This window comes from Diospyros lotus, chromosome 7 (genome assembly GCF_014633365.1).
Source record: "Diospyros lotus cultivar Yz01 chromosome 7, ASM1463336v1, whole genome shotgun sequence".
Taxonomy (NCBI): domain Eukaryota; kingdom Viridiplantae; phylum Streptophyta; class Magnoliopsida; order Ericales; family Ebenaceae; genus Diospyros; species Diospyros lotus.
In genome coordinates, this window is record NC_068344.1 from 35,370,989 (window position 1) to 35,379,404 (window position 8,416).

An 8,416-nucleotide genomic window follows, 5' to 3' on the forward strand; every position below is an offset into this window, starting at 1 on the left:
AAAACCCACTCATCAACAATTTTCAAACAACACCAATCAAGGGTTGAATTCAACTAAACCAATACTTATTTTACATTATCTCACATAATGTAAATAATTTAAAAATAATTAATTTTACATCAATCAATCAAGAGAAGAAACCCAGCAAATGCTTACACTCGCGCCACCTCTTTGGCTGCCTTCCTCATGCTAAGACCCACCCATTAATAATGTTATTTTTTCCCATTTTCTCCTTTTTTTTCATATTTTATATTTATTTTATTTTTTCTATTTCCTTTTTTTCCTTTTCTTTTTTTCCTTCCCATCTTTTTCTCCCTCCCACCCACGCTAGGTGCCTCTGACTGCCGATCGATGGTTCCTCGAACCCCTAATAGTTGTCGATCGAGGGTGATGGGTCAGCCACTACCAGCAGCCAATCGATGCGAGCACCGTCATCGCCCCCCATCGCCACGAGCAGCATCTACAGTCCATTGCTCCCCTACCGCAAGCACATCGTGCAAGTGTATGTATGTATATATATGTATGCGTATGTGTGTGTATATATGCCTCTGTATGTATATGCCTGTGTGAGAGAGTGAGTGGGTGGGTCTGTGAGACAGAGGAAGAGAAAATGAGAGAAAGTGAGGGAGTGGAAGAGAGAGAAAAGTTGAGCGGGAAGTCTAATTCATCTCAGCCATTCACCAACATTCAAAACTCATCTTAATCATAGGATTGTATCTCTAATACATGTTAGATATTTTCAAAAATCGTTCTGCTTTATTATATAAACTAGCGTATACATGTGCCTAAAGACACAATGTAAATAATATTAAGATTAAAATATAATTATAATTTATACATATTCTATTAAAAATTATGAAGAATTTGTAACAATTTTTCTTATATTAAACACTCTACAAAACTCAAATAATAAACAAACATATGAGATTTATAATGTTCACCAATATATTGCAAATCAAAATATAAGAGCAAGTAAAAAAAAATTATAAACACTGAACAAAAAGTAAAATTATTGTACATACTTGTTAACATTTTATAATAAAAAAAATTAAATAGCAAATAATGCATACTAGTCGTTGCCGACTGCCATGGCCGCGACCATGAGTGGTCGGGAACACAAATGTTCCCAAACCTTGTGTTCCCAAACTCTTGTGTCTAAATTTAAAAATAGAATTAATAAAAAAATAAATTAATTCTTTTTAAATATTTTAACAAAAAATGAAAAAAAAAACAAGAAAAGAGCCCAACTTGCAAAACTCACCCATCAACAATTTTCAAACAACACCAACCAATAGTTTAATTCAACCAAATCAATACTTATTTTACATTATCCCACATAATGTAAATAATTTGAAAATAATCATTTTTATATCAATCAATCTAGAGAAGAAACCCAGCAAACGCTTACACCTGCGTCACCTCTTTGGCTGCCTCCCTTACACTAAAACCCACCCATCAACAATGTCATTTTCCTCTATTTTCTCTTTTTTTTTCATATTTTATATTTTCTTTTCTTTTTCCCTTTTTTCTTTTCTTTCTTTATTTTCTTTTTTTCCTTCACATTTTCTTCTTCCTCCTACCCACGCCAGCTGCCTCCGACTGCCAATCGAGGGTTTTTTGAACACCCCATAGTCGTCGATCGGGGGTGATGGGTCGGCCACTACCAGCGGCCAACCGATGCAAGCATCATCGTCGCCCCTCCACCACTGCGAGTAGCATTTACTATTCGTTGCTCCCACTACAAAAAAACGGGTTTATTGTGGCGATTATTTTGCGGCGGTTTTAAAAACCGCCACAAAACATGGAATTTTGCAGCAGTTTTGAAACCGCCGCAAAATATGATTTTGGGGCGGTTTCTTTAAAATTTTGCGGCGGTTTCAAAAAACCGCCGCAAAATTCAGTAAAACATGTTTTTTTGTGACAGTTTTTAAAAAATTGTCGCTAAATTTAAAAAATAATTAAATAATAAAAAAATTAAATTCATTTTCGTGGCGGTTTCTGAAAAACCACCGCTAAATTCAAAAATAATTAAATAATTTAAAATTAAATTAATATTTGCTGCGGTTTTCGAAACCGCTGCAAAATTCATTAAAAAATTTCATTTAGCGGCGATTTTTGAAAAATCGCAGCTAAATTCAAAAATAATTAAATAATTTATAATTAAAGTTAAATTAATATTTGCGACGATTTTGAAAACCGTCGCAAAATTCATCAAAAAATTTAATTTAACGGCGGTTTTGAAAAACCACCGCAAAATTCATCAAAAAATTTAACTTAACGACTATTTTGAAAAATCGCCGCTAAAGTCAAAAATAATAAAATAATTTATAATTAAAATTAAATTATAAATTCATTAAATAATTTAATTTAGCGGCGATTTTTAAAAACTGTCGCAAAATTCATTAAAAATTTTAATTTAGCGGCGGTTATAAATTTAAAAATAATTAAATAATTCAAAATTAAAATTAAATTGAATTAAATTAATAAAAAGAAATATAAAATCTTAAAAAGAAATTAAAATTTTAATTTAAATTAATTACAAAATTTTTATATATATAAAAGTAGGATAGTCTTGAAAAAGGAAATTTTCTCCTAAAACTTGCATTAATTAATGATTTGTAATTAATACTTATTTTATTAATAATTTACATTTTGTAATTTTCATTAATAATTTAAAATTTTCAATTGCTTTGAAGTAGTAAGTAGTAATAAAATTTTCTCCCAGAACTTGCATTAATGATTTGCATTTAGTACTTATTGCATTAATAATTTATATTTTGTAATTTGCTTCTTAATTTATATATATAAAAGTATGATAGTCTTGAAAAAAGAAATTTCCTCCTAAAACTTGCATTAATTATTAATTTGCAATTAATACTTATTATATTAAATAATTTACATTTTGTAATTTGCATTAATAATTTAAAATTTTCAATTGCTTTGAAGTAATAAGTAGTAATAAAAATTTTCCCCCAAAACATGCATTAATGATTTGCATTTAGTACTTATTACATTAATAATTTATATTTTGTAATTTGCTTCTTAATTTATATATATAAAAGTATGATAGTCTTAAAAAAAGAAATTTCCTCTTAAAACTTGCATTAATTATTGATTTGTAATTAATACTTATTATATTAAATAATTTACATTTTGTAATTTGCATTAATAATTTAAAATTTTCAATTGCTTTGAAGTAATAAGTAGTAATAAAAATTTCCCTGAAAACTTGCATTAATGATTTAAATTTAGTACTTGTTGCATTAATAATTTATATTTTGTAATTTGTATCTTTATATATATAAAAGTAGGATAGTCTTGAAAAAAGAAATTTCCTCCCAAAACTTGCATTAATCAATGATTTGTAATTAATACTTATTGTATTAATAATTTATATTTTGTAATTTGCATTAATAATTTAAAATTTTCAATTACTTTGAAATAATAAGTAGTAGTAAAATTTTCCCCCAAAACTTGCATTAATGATTTGCGTTTACTACTTATCGCATTAATAATTTACATTTTGTAATTTGCATTAATAATTTAAATCTTTCAATTGTTTTGAAATAATATGTACTAATTATTGTAAAATTAATAATAAATTTTAAATATACGAGTTTTTCAATGCTAATTGTTTTGTATTAAATTTGCATGAGTTTTATGAGAAATATTAATAGACAACTTAAACTATTAATTAAGTCATAGAAAATTATTCATTTATTTAAAATATTATTTTTATATCCTTATTCTATGTATATTTATATAATATTAAAATATGATAGTCAAATAAAGTATTTTGCCAAGTGTCAATCAATGGTGAATTTTTTCCCTAAAAAACTTGCATTAAATCAAAGGTAGTGATTAATTAATTATTAATTACTTTAATAATTATATCTTAGTTTTAAAAATGTGATGTCTTAACAAATTCATAAAAAATTATTTAAGGTTGTCAAATGCTACGATTTTTCAATGCAAAGGTTTTTCAATGCTAATTAATATTTAAGGTATCACATTTTTAAGATTATGGAAGAAATCAAAATTAATTTTTTTAAAATTTTGTTATTATTGAAAAAACTTATTCTTATTCATATTTAAGAGTAATTTATATTTATAATTATTATATAATTAAAATTAAATAAAAATCTTAAATATTAAAATTCATTATTTTCATTAAAAAAATTAAATTTAGCTTAAGAAAATAATTAAAAATTAAATTAATAAAATTAAATATAAAATCTTAAAAATAAATTTAAAATTGCATTTAAATTAATAGCAAAATTAATTAAAAATCTAATTTAAAAAAATCTAATTTAATATTTTTGACAATTTATTTAATTTAACTCAATTAATTTATTTTTAATTTATTCTATTATTCTTTTAAAAAATAATCAATAAATAAATGTTTTTAATATATATTAAAAAATATAAAATATAATTCTGAAATTTTAATAAATATAATTATGAAATTTATTTATAAATAAACTTATTAAATGTTAAAAATCTATTTATAAATATAATTCTAAAATATAATTCTGAAATTTAAATAAACTTATTTTAATAAATATAAAATTAGTTGTTAGAAATTTATTTTCAGAATTATGAAATTTTAATATAGATTTTTAATAAATTAAAAATCTATTTTTAATTTATTCTATTATTTTTTTATATATTTGTTTTTAAAATATATAAAATATAATTTTGCTAATGTATATAGTATATATGTGTCCACATATGTCAAGGAGTGTTTCGCAGATCAAGTGGTTCGCGTGCGCGTGTGTACAGTAAGGGTTCTGGGTTCGAAACTTAGGGAGAGGGAAGGTGTTGGGATTTAATTTCCAGCATCGCCACGTGGCGCGCCCACAGATGGCCACGTGGCGTGCAAGGGTTGGGCGAGGGCAGGTCGAGCGGCCGGGCACGGGCTGGGTTGGCCCGTGCAGGTAATTAAAAAATTAATTTTTTATTTTAGCGACGGTTTTGAAACCGTCGCTAAAATTAAAAAATTAATTTTTTTATTAATTTTTGCGATGATTTTGAAACCGCCGCTAAAATTAAAAAAATAATTTTTTTTATTAATTTTCGTGGCGGTTTTAAAACCGCTGCTAAAATTAAATATATTTTTTTAATTTTTAAAAATAAAATTTTAAAAAAAATTAAAAAAATAAAATTTTAATTTTAGTGGCAGTTTCAAAACCGTCGCTAAATATTATAGAAACCGCCGCTAAATCACTTATTTAGCGGCGATTTTTAAAACTGCCGCAAAATTTAAAATTAGCGACGGTTATTCCAGCGGTTGCAAAAAATCGCCGCTAAACGCTCTGCGACGGCTGGCTTAGCGACGGTTAAAAATCGCCGCTAAATGCTGATTTTTTTGTAGTGTCCCCCACTGCGAGCACATCATACGAGTGTATGTGTGTATATATATGTATGCGTATGTGTCTACGTGTTGGAAGAAGAAGAAGATGGGAAGGAAAAATGGAAAATAAGGAAATAAAAGAAAAAAAGGGAAAAAGAAAAGAAAATATAAAATATAAAAAAATGAGAAAATGGGAGGAAATGACTTTGTTGATGGTACTTTGTTGGGTTTCTTCTCTAGATTAATTGATGTAAAAATAATTATTTTTAAATTATTTATATTATGTGGGATAATGTAAAATAAGTATTAGTTTGGTTGAATTAAACTCTTGGATGGTCTTGTTTGAAAATTGTTGATGTGTGGGTTTTGCGGGTCGGGCTCTACTCTTTTTTTTTTTTTTGTGAAAATATTTAAAAAGAATTTATTTATTTATTTATTTTATTAATTTTACTTTTTGATTTAGGCACATGGGTTTGGGAACACAAGGGTTCCCGACTACTCACGGTCGCTGTCATGGTAGCCGGCAGCGGGTGATATGTATTGTTTGATATTTAATTTTTAATTTAATTAGTTCAAATTGTATAACACTTACTGATGTGCTTTATTATATAGATTTAATAATTTTTTTCTTTTTATTATAAAATGTTAACAAGTGTATACAATAATTTTAATTTTAATTTTTTGTTCAGTGTTTACAATTTTTTTTAACTTGCTCTTATATTTTGATTTGCAATATATTGGTGAACATTATAAATCTTATATGTTTGTTTATTATTTGAATTTTGTAGAGTGTTTAATACAAGAAAAATTATTACAAAATTTTCATAATGTTTAATATAATATGTATAAATTATAATTATATTTTAATCTTAATATTATTTACACCATGCCTTTAGGCATGGGTATACGTTAATATATATATATATATATATAAAGGAAGCAGCCATCGCCCTCAGCAGCTGCCTCCCTTTACTTTCTTCTTTCTTCCCTCTTCTTTTCTTTCTCCTCCTATAAATAGTGTTTCCTTCTTTGAAAAATTACAACGCACATCTCACAACTCTCAACACAAAAATTTCCAAAAACATTCTCATACTCGCCCGCTCTAGTAGTGTATACTGTCTCAGTTTTGATAGTGTTTAACTAGTATTCGAATTTGTTGTTAGACGTTGAAACTTGTTAACTTCACATCCCACCAGGGCCGACTGAAGGGATAGGCTGATGAGGCAATTGCCTAGGACCCCAATTCCTTCAACTTAATAAATAATTATTTTAATTTTATAATTAAAATAAAATTAATAAATTTTTAATTTTTCATTAAGGGGTTCGGGCCTCTAAGTTAATGATGGCTTAGGGTCCCTTAAGCCCTTGAGTTGGTCATGCATCCCTCCTATTGTTATACCTGCGAAATATACACCAACCAACCTTTAACACATTTGGTGAGGTGAAAATTTATTTTAAAAGAACTGTGTGTCATATAGACTTCGATTTTTCCATCCATGTACTGATCTAGTTTACTTTCATATACTGTTGTGTATTTATTTTTCTTTGCATGATATTTGTTGAATAGTCAAAGCTTTCTTACAATTGAAAGAAGTGGAAGGTGGCCAAACCATGATGTAATAATATTGAGAAGGCGGGCAGCCAACCTTTGTTAGGTAGCAGCTAAAATTGGCTGCTACTCATGCCTTTTGCCAAACGCGTTTCACGCGTAAGGGAGGCCTATAAATTGGCCTCCACAGCTCATTTGTTGATCATCCCAAATCATCCCATTTAAAACAAGTTTCTCAATTGTAGAGAGAGAGAGAGAGAGAAAAATAAAGAGTTAGAGAAAAATAATGTTTTTTTCTATTTTCAAGAGATATTATTTTGTTGTTATCTTCTTGTAATTTAGAAGAAAAATTGTAACTCCTATTATTTCTCATAGTAAATTCTTCTACCCTTACTTGTGGTTTTTACTCTGATTTTACTACAAGAAAATCATAATTTAATGACAGGATTTGTGACGAGGCCCACCTGTAACTAATATGTGAAGGGTTTAGTAAAGGAAATCCATCACAAAAATATTTTAATGACGACTTACCTATCACAAAATTTAGCGATTGAATCAGTGACAGAACAATCCGGTGGCCTGAATACTGTAGCTGCTTCGTGTTCGCTATTTCGCTATGCAGTTAGCTACTTAATAGTTAATACTCAATACAGGATGTTTTGATCTGATTTACACACACAAAAAAAAAAAAAAAATCGAATCTGTTACTTGCCATTTTTCCTATACACTATGTGAAATTTGCATTAAATAAAAAAAAAAAGGTAGAGTGGCAGACATCATCTTTGTTTTTAGACATCATCTTTGTTTTTATTTTGGCTAACGAGAGTTCATCTTCATTGAATATCTTTATTTCATCTATTAAAAAGTTAACACATCAAGTTTAATGCAATTCGACAATTTCAAAATCTTAGTTCTCTTCTTCAATTATGTCATATATTGATTGAAACAAATAAATGATATCATTATTTTTTAATTGATAGGTTGATTCATCCTGTATTGACTCTTCTAATTTCTATAGCAATAATAGAACGGACTTTTTAAGGGATGACATTCATCAAAATATCACTTCACAATAAAATAAGAAATGTCTTTCTAGCAAATGTCATAATTATCTACATTGAAAGGGAGATTGCTCTTGGTATCGATAAAGAATTATTAATCAACAAGTTTGATCATTTGAAAAATTGCAGGTTATAGATTTAAATAATTTTATAAGTTATTTATATTACACATTTTTAGTATTTTTTTCTTTTTAAGTTAATAAATAAGATTAAATATATATAAAATTCGTTAAACTCTTGTTTTTTTTCTTTTTATTTTTTTTATTGATGAAATTCACGGTTAATTTTTTCTTTCTTAAAGCCGTTCCATGTAAAAAACCGTAAGTGCGGCCCCTGCGTGACACGTGCGGAAACCCAGATATGGCAGGGTGGATTAGGATAGTATAGTGATGAGGTGGAAACGCGCGTGACACTGTGGCTCACGGCGACACATTCGGCTGCCCTCAAAAGCAT

At 27.5% G+C, this 8,416-nt stretch overlaps 1 protein-coding gene across 1 annotated transcript in view; it reads right to left on the bottom strand.

The window, feature by feature from the left end:
- The window catches only part of LOC127806316 (toMV susceptible protein tm-2-like), a 74,045-nt gene that overhangs the window by 37,940 nt on the left and 27,689 nt on the right, over positions 1-8,416 (bottom strand). The gene's annotated exons all lie outside the window — the stretch shown is intronic.